This window comes from Bradysia coprophila (assembly GCF_014529535.1).
Source record: "Bradysia coprophila strain Holo2 chromosome X unlocalized genomic scaffold, BU_Bcop_v1 contig_20, whole genome shotgun sequence".
Taxonomy (NCBI): Eukaryota; Metazoa; Arthropoda; class Insecta; order Diptera; family Sciaridae; genus Bradysia; species Bradysia coprophila.
The window spans coordinates 2,913,173-2,928,460 of NW_023503307.1; the positions used below are offsets into that span (position 1 = coordinate 2,913,173).

The window sequence follows — 15,288 nt, forward strand, 5'->3', positions numbered from 1 at the left end:
TATAAATATAGAGCGCGCTGAGACTACGGTTTTTTTTTTCTTCCTACAACCGAACCGATACGTAACGCTTTCCTTTAGAATACAAACTGTGAGAACAAAAATAAATCGGTGATGCCATAACATGATACCTATTAATAAATATTATTATAACATTTTGAGAATAAAATTTTACGTTTCTCTCTCTTTTAAATATTTTTTTTATCATATCAGCCAGTTACCAGTAATTAGCGTTGATGAAAACTTAATGGATAATCCAGGCCTATGTTATGTAAAATGTGTTTTCTCAAATGGTTTTTTATTGGGCCGGGTTAACGGCATAATATAAACTCTGTTAAATAATATCTTTAGTGTGATGGTTTGAAGTTCAGAAATTAATTAATTGAGTAATTTCGGTTTGATTTTAGTTTTAAAAGATTAGTACCGAAAAATACAGTCTGTTGATATTGAACTTTTCGATCTCCCTTTGTCTGGTAATTCAGATTTTTTTCTCCATATTTTATTAGTTGATTAAGTGTAACTGGATGAGAATTATAAATGGATTTTATTTCTGTATTGAAATTTCAGTCGAAAATAACTGCTCCTCATACTGATCGAAAAAAAAATGTATTTTGAGTCTCATCTGAAAACTTAAAGACTAGTCCATCAATCAAAATAGCAGAAGAATATGTGTCGACAGATTGATTGAAACCAAATTTTAATGAAATACTTGAAATTTTTCCGAATCGGTCCGTTGGTGGCATTAAAAACCAAATGTAAATCGAAGTAATTTAGCAAATATAGGCAATTTAAACTCCTAACGGTAACCGAGGGGGTACTCACTTCAGTAAATCATTTGTAAATCTTGTAAATCACAATGTCATCAAATCTTTCATATTTACCTTAAACAGTGTTAATTAAACGCGAAAATATATTCGTTATTTCACTCTGAAAAGGTGAATCACACAATTAACAATTATCACAGGGGAATAAAGTTCGGAACAGATCACTTTTATCTGATCTGAAACTGAAAAAAGACGATCCGAAATTTTCAAATTCAGTTCAGATTGATTTAAAATTTATCTGATCTGAATCTGAAAATTTCAGATCAAATCTGAATTCAAACTGAAAACTGAAGATCTGAATTTTTGCAATCTGATCTGAAATTTTTCAGATTGATCTGAAAATTTTTGCAATTTCGTGAAATTTTCATACAAATTTTTCAGATAATCAGATCAAATCAGTTTTTATCCGAACTGAATCTGAAATCAAGTGATCTGAAATTTCAGATTCAGATCAGATTCAATTCAATAGTAATCTGATCTGAATCTGAAAATTTCAGATACAATTTTTCAGATTCAGTTCAGATCTGATCTGAAAATTTCTCAATCTGATCTGAAAATTTTCAGATTAATCTGATCTGTTCCGACCTCTACAGGGGAATATTAACTTTAAAACGTCTTATAAATCACTAAATTTAAACTTAGATCTTAAAATTCAATAGATTCTTTGACAAAGAGAGTATTTGGAAGCTACAGTGATTAACATTCTAAAACAAGCCACAGTTTGAAATTGAAATGTTTCAATTTTTGGGGGTACAGTGTTTGAAAAGTCAAGTGTCAAAGATTTATTTTTTGGTTTTTCTACTCATATACAAACGCAAGTGACCGAAGAATATAATGTTGGATTTTGAGTAATCATAATAATCTAGGAATCAGTACATTCGTTTTAGTATGCTGAGACGAATTCCATAAATTAAGTCTTTTGATAATCGTTTACACAAACAGACGTTTACAATAAAGTTTCTTATATTCCGTATGTGATTGGTCTATTTGTCGTTCCTGATACCGTAGAAAACCAAAAAGTTATGGGCCCAGAGAACGCGGGAAATGAGGAAAAAAAGTTTTATTTTGTATGCAAACTTATTTTGTTCGATGTGAATGAACGGCAGAGTATCTGGAAATAAACGATACTGGAATGTTATCATCGGAATGGCACGGTATTGGAAAATAAACCACACTGGAATTGGCACGATCGGAATCAGGAAAACGATTGCTCGGGAAGTCATAACACGGTTGCATGAAAGTAATGAGAATCGAGGAAGTTACGATAGTTACAATCGGTGGAATTGAGAATTGATCATGAAGTCCAGAAACAATCATGGAATTCGAATTGGTTTCGGAATCTGGTATTTGGAATTGATCATGGCAGAACCGAATTGGTGATGGAAACCGAAGTCACCATGGCAGAAAAGAATTGATGAGTTTAATGAGGAATGGCGATGTATCGGTGTCAGCGGTGTCGGGAGTGGCGTTGCCATAGTCCAGCTGATATCCGATTGGAAGCGATAGTACGGAGCTAGAATTGGGTACGAGCTGAAGATTTGGAATAATAATAACAATAATAGCGTATGGTTATTGTTTAGCCGGGAGGACACATTTTAATTTTAAGTGACAGATTCGGCTACCATTTGCTGCTATAGCTAGTGAAGGCACTTTTACATGGTATTGTAATGAGCTAACACTAGGGACCACATGCTTAACGTGAATTCCGAACCACGCCTTCTAAGTATTTTACACTCTGATGGATTTTTGAATATTGCGCCTTAGTGCGCAGTAGGAGTAGAATACCGGTAGCTCCCAACAATGTCTTGACCGGTAAGCCGTGTGACGCTCTACACAACAACCATATCAGATTTTTTTATGAATCGATTCAACCAGCTGTGTATTTGTGTACACGTCTGACAACTGATTTTTTTTCTGGCCTGGTTGAGGCTCGAACCACCGACACTGACAACTCAATCGAATATTAGAAAGCAAACGTGCTAACTATTACGCCATTGAGTCGCTAGAAGATTTGGAAAAGGATTACGGATAAGAAGGAATTGACCACAGGAAAGAGAACGCGGGAGAAGAAATTGGTGACAGGAAATGGAAAACAGAATTGTAAACCTCCGAATTATAAGACTCCCAATTTAATTACATATAGCAACTTTTTCAATGTTATATTAACTCAGCCATGAATTACCCTTAGCCGTGAGTTATCCTTAGTGGTGAGTTTTGAATTATGTGTCAGTGTCATATTGTACTAACATTTTTCGTAAGACAGAAAGATGGAGCTGATCCCTCATTAGTGTGCCATTATTGCGAAATGAAATGAGAAATGAAAAGAATCTATTCACAGTAGACTGTATTTTGCATTGCAAGCATTATACAAACGTTGTGTGAACTCATTTTACCGCAACGTATAACCACTAACCACTACTATTCTTTAATAGAATTATGGGTCATTGGAATGACAATATTATTTCGTTGGGAGTATAAACTCGGAAAACCCAATTTCATTATTTATGGATGACCTCGGTTGACTATATTAAGAAAATAGCTAATATATTAAGCAGGAGATATATAATTAATAAGTCTTAGAGTGAGTTTCTCAAACTGATCAATAATATCCGGAAATATTTTTTGTTGACAGACATTCGGCACTACGAAACCGAATGATTTAAGAAATTTTATTAAAATTTGGTTAAGCAGTTACAGTAAAGAGTAAACTAATATCTTGTTTCAACAAACTCGAAATTGTGCACAAACCGTTCCACAACAAAAATCGATATGAAATTAATATTAATGATCCAAAAGACTTTGATCTCTAAAGCCTAAAGTTGAAAAAAGTCGTGTTAAGACCTACACTTCTTCACACAATCATTTACCCACATTTGTTTTCTCATGTGCCGTCCATGACAATGTAAAAATGTTAAAAAAAAAAAATTAAAACAAAATTGCTACCAATCTACCTTCCATTCATTCATCAATCATTAAAATATCTTTATTTTGGATATGACAATGCAACGTTACAACCACGGTATTCCCACAAACTAAACGCAGCATACTCTCACACATGACGATCAGCATATTTTTCGTTCGCGTTTTAATAATGATAGAGGTAACTCAACCAAATCAAATGACTTCGATATATATTTCGACTATATATGTATTAACAAACAACATTCACTGAATCCACCTAAGTTGACAAAACGCATATTAAATTTTACAACACTCTCTATCGGATTCAGTACACACGAGTGTGTCTATCAGATAGACTCTATCTGCTGGCGTTGCAGCATAACAATTTGTCTTTTTTAATTTTTCTCAACTGACAACAAATTTCAGATTTATACATTTTGAGGGACCTTCAATTCAAATTACATTTACGACTGATTATGTTCAGAATGAAAAAAAAAATTGTTTTCTACACATAACACTACACCTCTTTCATATAGACAAGTTATGGGGGCTGCATCTACTTTGAATGTTCAGATAATCGGGTCGGTGAATAAACAAAACATAAACAATATTTTCATGTTTGAAGCATATATAATAGGGAAAGTGTTGTCGGTTGTTTCCTTGACAACCACCTGTTCTGTATAACATGGGGAGAAGCTATATGTACACACTGTGCAAACCACTCTGTCTATGATGTCGTGCACCGACCCCATCAATGTATTTATAGCCGCGGCAGTTATTTAGAGAATTATTAATACTCGTTACGCCGTGTATTCCACGTTGTACGTACAGAGGTACAAGGGAAAAATAAAAATTTTCTTTTAATACAAATAGGGGATACTTTTGAACTGAAGTTCAAATATTAGTAAAAATTACTGCGTACTCTAATGCTAAAAATAGAGTTGAACGAGGATGAATAGTAATTCAGTTATTATTTTATTATTTACATGTTGATTGTTGATTTTTCCCTGACTTTAACCTGCCTGCTCCATTTACATATTTTCCCCATTTTATTGGGGACAAGTTATTGTAGTTTCTGTAGAAGTATTTTCCATTACAACCAGAAAAAAATGTAAAATTTATGGGTCTTCGTGTTATTTATTCTAACTGAATTACAATGAAAATATTACCAACGTACGACAGCCAAGACCTATTATCAAGAAAGTATTTTCTTGAAGTAAACTTAACTCAAGATAAGTTTTTACTTTTAGTGGGTTTTGTTTTATTCGTTTCACGTGAGTTTTCCATCACATAACAGTAGCGTCTGTATTTTCATTTCTTCCATTCCACACACGTACAAGTAAGTACTACGACTCTTTATGTTTCTTTAACTCTTTGTAAGTTTTGCGAGGAATAAATTTGAAAACTGGTAAACAGGAAAATCGACAGTAGTCGAGCCCTTACGTTCCCACTCGTCAAAATCAGTGGCGCCGAGTATAGGGGGGCGAGGGGGGCGATTGCCCCCCATGACAATGCAAAACTTCTTTAAATTCCTAGGGTTTTTCACAATTTTTTTATCATTTTGTGCTCTTTGCCCCCCATGAGCCCCCCATGAACGAATTCAAAGTCGGCGCCTCTGGTCAAAATAAAAATTTGGAACCTCGGACGTAATGTACTATTAAATCACCAACGGCATCAAAAACGCACACTTAAGAACTTAAGAACTCGCTTAAATTGATGGTCACTGTCTGAATTCTTTATGAAGTCATATGGTAATCGCCGACTCTTTTTATTTCCAAATTACCACACAGTTTGGGAATGTTTGAAAAAAGATATCAATTAATCAACTGAAATGTATATGTTGCAACATCAAAATTATGACCATACCTATCGTCATTAATTAGTAACGCTTGTTTTTGTTCCAGCATTGGAATTACATTTTGGAAACCCACATATCGGTGACTGAAATGATCATTTTTTTTTTGCTTGACCAGGTCAAACTGACCTTCATATTGCGTCTAAATATTCTAAAATATTAAATTCTGTCGTTATGGCTCATTAACAACAAATTAAAATTAGGAGGATTAAACGAATACGGGTGCAAGTATTCGAGAAAAAATCAGTTTTTCATTCAAATCATTTCGTTTTTTACCCAACAAAACAACGGCTTCTCGACCGATAGATATATCAATCACAACAATACTGTGTACAGATGGGCTCCCACTTAGGCATTAGTTCATTTATTTATTTTATCTGCATCCACAGAAGAGTTAGCATCCGAAACGAAAACATTCAATGAATTGTTTACATAAAAAAAAGTTTTCTTTTTGTTCGCTCAAATTATTTTTCAAAGAATTTCTGTGGAGACTCCAGGAATTCAACAAAAGTTACAAATGAATTGGTTTCATTTTCTCGTTCATCGTCACAAATCTTGAACAATAGGAAAGTGGAGATGTCTGTAGCGTTGTACAAAATTTGTTTACACAACAAAGAAATTTACATTTTATAATTAAAGTTTTTTCTCGAATGAAATATTTTTTTGTTGTTAAAACACCCCCACCAAACTATTCACCAAAATTAATAGCTCTTCGGCCGGTAGAAATCTAATTTGAACTAATATTGACCATATTCATTGCAATTAAAATTGTTACAACAATAATAACATTGGGAAACCGAGCGGCAGAATGGATTAAATTTGGAAATGTGTACTGTTAGCATACTACCATGGCTTATAATGGAGATTTAATCTTCGTTTTCATTATTTGTAATGGAAAAATAAAGTTGATGTCTTTATCAACACGAAATTAAACATAATATTTGATCATGTGGGTGCGACAAATGACCCTGTCCATCATCAGTATTATTATGTAAACGAAAATTGACGCAAAATTCCATAATACACCGAAATACCGATTATCGTTGATGAATTAAAGAATTATTTTTTTAATTAATTAAAAAAAAATGCGGAGCGGCCAGCAATTGTTTGTTTTCGTATTGGTCATGTTTAAAGTTTGTCGAAGGAAATCATTAAGAATTGAAGAAGAAAAAAAACGACAAATTGAATAAACTAAATTGAAATTAATGTTAAAACGAAAAATGTTCCATCCACTTACCACGAAAAAAATATTTTAATTAATGAGACATATGTTTATGTTGTCTCCCATCCATAAAATCCACGAAAGATACAAGAAGCTAATCCGGATGTTTATTCGATTATTGTATTGAATTTATGATAATCCAATAAAGAACTAATTACACACCATCCAAACAACAACGAAAATTCAGTCGAAATTTAATGCTTAAGGAAACGGTCTGTATAGAACATATTATATAACACGCATAACAATTCCGTTGGATTATTTTTGTATAGAAAGTATAAACAAAGTGTTAAGTTATTTGAATTGGAGATGCAAGAAAAATCTTTTCTTCCAAAATTTATTTTTTATTATGAAAATTTTTCTTTCTTTTTTTTTTCTTTTTTCACCGTATTATTGTATGAAACAGGGAAAAGCACTTTACGTCTGTCGGCTAGCACATCTATAATGGAATTTATTGTATTGTAGAAAATAGTTTTTAAACGATGTCAATAGACACCCCAGACGTTCAGACTTTTATTTCGGTTAGAAACACACAAAATTAGTTTAAGTGCAATGCGTTTTATACGGTTTTTGAATAGCATTCAGTATGACTACAGTTCACAGACACGCATAATGTTTCGGAATATTTCACGGCACCCAAACAAGAGCACAACACAAGCGATATCAACAAATCTCCGCCGTTCACTAATCCGTTACAACATCATTTGGTTTCTCATTCAAAACAAATTTTTTTTATTTCGTTTTTTTTTTTCAAATCTGTGCAACGATTTAACGATCCTATTATACAACAACACAAAATGTTATAATATACGTTCGTTGACTGGGTACAAGTTGATTCGCACGGGAATTTTTACGTATTTCTTTTTTAATACATTTTTTTTGCTTCACATCGAGAATTATTTTGACTGAGTAAAAAATCTAACGACCGAACAGCTTCTTTGATGCCTAACTATCCATCGACACGAAATATCTAAATATGACACTAGCACATTACTTTAGTCAATGTCCATAACTACACAACAGAATACGATATTTTCGATTTATAATTCCACTTCACAACAATATTGCATGTTGACTAAACTATTCTACAATTCTACAAATACTACGATGGCCCTTTCGTTACAAAGATTATACTTAAATGTGAGTGGGAAAATGTGGAAAATATATCTACGCAAACGATCAGAAACTCAAATTATGTGCTTTAAACAGAGTTTAACGTTGCGATGACGTGAGAATGTATGAGTGTGTGGATGTGTTTTCCATTTGTATTTCGGTACGTTGTATTGGTACAGTTTTTGGATGCGTATATGACATGGGATTCGGGAGAGTTAAAATATTTATCGGTGGTTGAATTTTATGGGAAAACTTTTTTTTCGGTGAAAATGAGAAAATATTGGCAACGGTGGACAAAATATTTTTGCATTATACCAGCTCTGAGAGTACGGTTCGAATAAATGAAACGAGCAAAATGTTGAGTGTGTATGGATGTCTGTGCTTACATTCTAGAATTATGGCACAGTGGCATGAAAAAGAATACTTTAACGTACCGTGTGAGGATTAGATGAAACAATAAAGATTGGGGTGTCTATGAACCTTAGCTTGTGTATTATCAAATAAGATTTTTCTATGGGAAAAAATCTAAAAGAAGAATTACGTGCAAAAAATCCTTCGTAATCGTCGCACAAAGATGCTGAATATAAAAAAGGCAAATTTTTAGAAATCCTAAAATATTTTTAGCACAAATTTCGAAATAAGTTTTCTAATTGAAATTCGTTTCACGAGCTCGTAGAAAATGTGGTAGTACTAACAGTCATGTATACATGTTCAACCGCGTATCCTAAATATCATCCGTGCCATTTTCTTTGTTCCTGTTAGGTTGTACGAGAATTGTTTTTGACTATATCCTTGCTCAAAAGAGAAGGTGGTATTGTTGGGTAAAAATATGTTATGTTCGTTGACCCAAATTTGAAGAGTATAGATAGAAAGTTCATTGGAACGGCATAGCGTATTTACTTTTGTAATGAGAGAACGTTGAAAGCGTTTTTTTTGTGCGGTTTTTTTTTCAGGAAGCCTCGTAATTAATGTTTAAATGCACAACATCCTGTATATCATTATGCAAAGATTATTTTGTGAATGAAATAAAAAAAAATATATTCCTGGTAGCTTTCATAAATTGTCATAGGAGTGGTCTATACAAAGTCAGGAGTGGCTTTTGTAATAAAATTATTGTGACAATTGAGTGAAGGAAGCAAAAATAAACTGGAGATGCTTTATATGAATTCTGCCGGAAGCTTTTATGCTTTAAATTCGTCCCAGTTCTTGAATGCAACATTAGACTCTATTTTAATTAAAACTGAGACAATCGAAAGAGGCTTATGGAAACGGTCGATATTGACAATTTGTTGTTGAACCCGTCTAAAAATACCGACTTTTAGATTACAATTCGCAGTGGTATTACAGAAAGATCTTAACAGAAAAAACGGAAACTACTTGAAGAACGTTCCTCTTTGAACCAGATTCAATTACCAATACTGTGCAAACTATTGTTAAAGTGAAATGAAATTAGTCTCAGATGAACACAAATTACACCGAAATTAAATGTCCCAACCCGATATGGGCCTAAAATTGAATAAATCCTTTCTCGTTCTCATATTTCTTACACCAATTCGCATCAGGACAATTACGTGTCAATGTTGGGCAAGATAGCGATACCACACACTTTACCCCCCAGAGGAGGTATCAATTACTTCACCTACACAGAAGTATATTATAACACAATAACAACAAATCGCACACTTACAGTTCTCCAAATCTAAGCGTTCAGTCACCCCAAACACTATGCGCGATGGTTGCATTGTAATGTCTCTTCGTTTCATTACATAATTCCATGTATAAAATGCGCTTGTGTTCACACACAAAAAAAAATGTTTCCACATTTCATAGTATATATTCGGGAACAAAGAACACAAAGAACAGAAACGCTCTCTTTAAACAAATCGATATGCAACCCGATGCGCAATTTCTTCCAGAAAATGTGTGTGCTTGTGGGTGCGCCGTCATTCGATAAGGATGACTATACAGTGGGCTTGAATAAAAGGGATGGAAACATTGTGGTGGAAATGGAAAGAACGTTAGTTGGCATTGATCTCCCGGATGAGCGATAACACTTCATATTGTAGTATACGAAAATAGTCGGTTAGTTTTGGGAATATGAAACGATGATAGAAATTCAAATATTTATATTTGCTATGGACAGATATTTCAAATAGAAATTTTAGGATGGGCTTTTAAAGTTAATGCTATTTTTATAGCAAAATAAAAATAAAATCTTTGCAGCGGGGTTGAAGGGGACGAACGAAATGTTAAAGAAAAGCCGTCTAGTAAACATAATACAAGGTACACACAGAGTTTTACGTTCATTCATTTATTTTGAGATAAAGTAAAAGAAAAGTGGGGAGTACATTTGAGCAAGGGGATAAAATTTCATTTTTATTCAGAAAAAGAACTGAAAAATACTATAAGCCGACTGGCTCACTAAACATAAACGCTACTGAAATGATGTGGGATTGGAACACATTAATTTTTATCTGGCATATTCAACGCCCTGGACTATTCAGCTCTCTAGTGCAACTATTTCTTGACCGGTATAATCGTAAAAATTGTCTTTCTCTTTTACACACTATCACCATTTCGTCCGCCCTAGACCATGGTCCAACTGGTCTATATGAAAACAGAGGTAGTAGATTTTATTATCTTGATCTGTCCAAATTTTGACCCCTGCGAAATTGATCCATTACATGAACAATATTTTCGAGTAATTTTACATGAATTTCTTTCGCATGGGTAGGTAATAGACCAGAAACATTGGATGTTGCTGCGTATTCATTCGGAAACAACTTTGTGATACTCTCACACTCAGTCGTATTGTTTTTAGCAACTCACTTCGGTAACTGACTGTCGACAAGTGTAGTTGTTTATTTCGCCTTCGGCTCGGATATACAACCTTTAGACCTGTAGAAATGCCAACGAAGCTTTTTGCTAGAAAAACTGTTTCTGAGTTTACTATGATTCGAAAGCTGGTCTATGCAGAATGTGAATTGAATGCAAAGATACTGTCTGCCCTCACCTCACCCGTTGTGGTACAATTTAAAAAATTTCACATAACAGGCGTGTAAACTCGGGTGAAAGAACATAACAACCTATATGAGTGATGTTATTACCGGTAATGACATAACGCAGCATAATATCTCTGGAAAGAGTTAGAGTTTTGGCAACACTGAAATTAACAGACGAAAATTAGTAATAGTACTTACCTCCTGTGCCTCTTTAGACTCGTTAATATATGGCAATGTACCTCAAAACGTATATAAATAGAGAACGCTACTAAGTCGTCTTCAAGTTTTGAGGTTGAGAACGTGACTATTCGGAACAAGTAATTTTTATTTATTTGAAAACAGAAATGGGTCAAACTGCTTTACAATCAAAAACTGCAAAACCGTAAACTACACGTGATGTTAACAAATGTACCGACCATTTAACCGAATAGGACAAACTAAATGTATTATATCGAATCTGAAAATAATGTTGGAAAGAAAATAAACGAGAAAAAGACCTACAAATAATAAACATGACACGCGCTACTGGAAAAGTAGATGTGCAACATATGTAAATTTAATTATTTATTAAAAAAAAGATTTATTATTTATTTACACTGTAGAACACACAGTTTTCTTTCGTGTTTGTATATCTGTCGAATCGGCGAACTCATAACACAGTAATTATAGTTACATTGACTTCGAGCAATTCTAAAATGCATAGTCGCTAATTCCGTTTTGCTAATCAATATTTTCGTAATAATATTTTATGAAATAAATGCATTAACATATCAGTACATATAGTTTCGGCTTCTGTGGAATAGTTGTCTTAAAGAATAAATCCAGTTCCAGAAAATGGTCTGACCTAAGTGGTCGTTTGGGTTATTTTTTACTTTTAACTGCTTGGTAGGTGTATAAGTCTCTCCCGTAGCACTTCTCACATGACATAAATGACCACTTTTGCCTGTATTATCTCTTGGGAAGTAGGTTTTGAGAATCATTTGAATTTTAAGACTATCCTTGATATATCTATTCCGAACATCAATTGAAAATCAGATGTGTTCAAATACAGACGACGTTAGTGAAATTTGAACATGAATTTGGCTCAGCTCTTTTTCAGCTGGACCGCTCATACAAACAAAGCCTGAAAAGCGGCTGAATTTAGTCTAAATTTCCCCTGTTTATAAAGAATTCGATTCACACATTTACATTGTGACTGGTTTTAAACTTTCATCACCAAACCAGTGAAGAAGTGATAACACACTTTTTAGGTACGGTTACAAATGTCTCCAAAGGTCGGTTTCCGGTAATCACTTGATCCAAATCCTGAAACAGTTGTATAAGTGTTGCAAAAAGAAGATTTTGCGACTACTTTTGCAACTATACCGGGTTTTGCCACTATGTTTACTTTGGCAAATATTAGGTCGGCCCAAACTCTCTAGCAAACAAAATACTTTTATTAAGGTGGTGCAAGTGTCAAGAAGCCTTTGGAATTTACATGTAATCAGTCAGACATGTAATCAGTGAGAGTTTGTTTGCTATAGAGAGTATTGGATCCGCCATTTCGAAATTTTATGTTGGCAGCGATTAAAAATGACTTACAATAAGTACCTTGATTAATTATCCATTCATTTTTGTCGAAAGGATCTTGTTAAAAATACAGGGGACATCAGTGAAATTAAGACATGATTTTCACTGGCGTCCCCTGTTTGTGAAGTAAGGGAAATAATTACACACAATCCACCATGACTGTTTAAATATTGTATCTACCTACAGGTAACATGCTTCTTAGACCAAAAATTTACTGTTGAAGACACGATGGGGTAAAGGCTTTAAAAAACTGCCACTAGTCATTGTGAATTTTTGAGACACATGGTGACTTATGTCGGTTGGTGTCACCCAAAGCAACGGCAAATTTAAGAGACGCCTAAACGATTTATCGTTAATGCAATAGTTGATGTAATTTCTTAAAGATTTCTGTTTCGACGAGTTTTAAACCTTCATCACCGAGCCAGTTTGAAAGTTATTGGAAAGGTTAAAAAAACAATCCATCCGTAAATGAGTTTTGCGATATCAGTCCACAGACGCACTTTCGGTACTGTTGCAAATGTACTGTCCAAAGTTCGATTACTGGTAATCAATGCAATACGGTCTTGTTATCTCATAAATGAAAATGTAAATCTATCCATCACACCACACCACTCAAATTATCTTCTTTTTTTCCACGATAAACCGAAGACAGAAAGTATATCAAATCAATCGAATCGTATTAATTTTCAGCCACAAAATGTTCCATTTGAAAATCGCGTTTCAAGTTGCAAACTGAAATGACATTAATTAACTTAACCGCAAGTTACCTTATGCTCATTGCAACCTAATATAATTCCGAAATGTGTGCCAGACCATAAACATATACTATGTATAATTGTAGAAAAATGTGTACAGGTGGGCTATAGCGTATGTTTTAATGGCAACATATATGATAGATCCAAACACATTTATATACCAATCACACCTCATAGCTTAGCTTCATCGAATATCACATGAACATGTAAGTATTTTCAATGGTCATAATGAATCGTGTTGCAAGTAATTTGTAATGTTATTCAAATTTTTGTTGGTTTTATAATGAACAATTTCCGTTCATAGTTAATTGGCTTAGATGTTCACAATCATAAAGAATAATGGGGATTTGATAGTTAATCGCTGGTTTTCTGATAGATGCTTCGGTTGATTCTTATCGAAATTATGTTGTAGTTTCGGTTCTGTAATGCAGCATTAATGCCAGAAATACCGTCAAAGTAGACACCAACAAATCTATGTAAATTGTTGCCTGAGCAGATCGGCGGCGCTCCCGAAGACTTGATAATATTAATGAAATGTTATACCGTACTAAAAGTTCATTGATACTGTTCGATGGTATTCTTAAGAGACTTTGTTGAATTAATAGTGAGAGGGGTTTTACTACAGCGATTCGACACTTGTTCACCTTATATATGTACCTTTCCAACAAAGTTCTAAAATATCCTATCTCATATGTCTGCAGTCTTGATTACAACGAATGGGTGCCGTTGTGAAGTTATTTCAATTTGTTCAAAATTTTTAATCTCGTTTGTCAAAAATAAGATTAAACGATTTTTAAAACAGAAGTTTTCTTTAACTTTAATTACATTCACGGAATTTTCAAAACCGGCACATTTTCTGTATGTTGTTTACTTGAGCTATAGAGATCTCCATTTAAAAATACATGCAAGATCCACAATAAGTCAGTAAACCACAAAACAGACAATGTGTTGGTTTTCAAAATTCCGTTCATGTGTTCTTCTTTCAATTACTTTTTTGACTTTGAATCTACAGAATCTTTTACTTCACTGGTTTTATACTTCACAGATGCGTGTTGCGGAACTATTTGCGAACTAAACACACCACAACGTTGTTTTCGAACCACGCCTCGAAGTATACAAATACTCTCGGAGTAAATGTAGGTGCTTATTTGAAATCTCACTAATTTTTTGACTTATTTCACGGCAGAGTAAAATAAACCAGGCAGTAGCGGTTCATGTTCGAAACGTCAAATAAGTGGCGTAATACACTGTATGAAAATGAACTCAAATGAACACTGACATAATTTGAAAAATTTTGTTCGCAAAAAATATTGGGCTACTAGATTATTCATTGGAATTGTTGTATTGCTTGGCCTGTAATAATTAAATTACTAAATCTTTTGTATTACTTCTATTATATCAACGTCTAATCGAAGCAATACAAAAGATTTAGTAATTTAGATTATTCAGGTCCCTAGTCATATCAGCGCTCCTGCCTGGTTAACTTTACTCTGTCGTGCTTATTTCAAGGCCACATATTAGAATTTTTGGGAATTTAGGGAATTTGAATTCACTAAAGTAGGCCCTGCCACTAAGTCATTCCGTCCAATAAACCTACTAGTGGCTTCCTCCTCGAAGTTTTTTAATTGTTTACGCTAATCTTCGTATTAGACCAACATTTAACATTTAACATGAAGTGCCATAAATAGAATAATTTCATTGTGGATTTCTTGAATCGGCGAATTTTCTATGAGAAATAGAGAAATATAAATTCAATATCCCTAGCTGCTAAGTACAAAAACTTACCATATGCCAAATTTACTGCAAAGTAAGGCAATAATTACATACGTGCAGGAAAATTAGCTTACTCACGAGGGGGATGGTTGTTCCAGAATAAATAAGTAAATTTTCTCGTACATATTATATTTTACGCGCGCGCTGGCATGAAATAGTTATTTATGCAATTCATTGATGGAATTAACAACTTACGCAGCCTGTGTGCAATGTTATATGAACGTATTTGGACACCATTTTGTAATAACCAAGTTTCTACCATTTAAAAAATGTCTTG

At 33.7% G+C, this 15,288-nt stretch overlaps 1 protein-coding gene across 3 annotated transcripts in view; it reads right to left on the reverse strand.

The window, feature by feature from the left end:
• Nucleotides 1-7,936, reverse strand: part of LOC119068645 (proton channel OtopLc) — a 41,126-nt gene extending 33,190 nt beyond the window's left edge. For all 3 annotated transcript variants that reach the window (XM_037172320.1, XM_037172319.1, XM_037172318.1), the window contains exon 1: nt 6,815-7,936. The gene's annotated coding sequence lies outside the window, so the exon portion shown is untranslated. The remainder of the gene's footprint in view (nt 1-6,814) is intronic.
• Between the last annotated feature and the right edge of the window lie 7,352 nt (nt 7,937-15,288).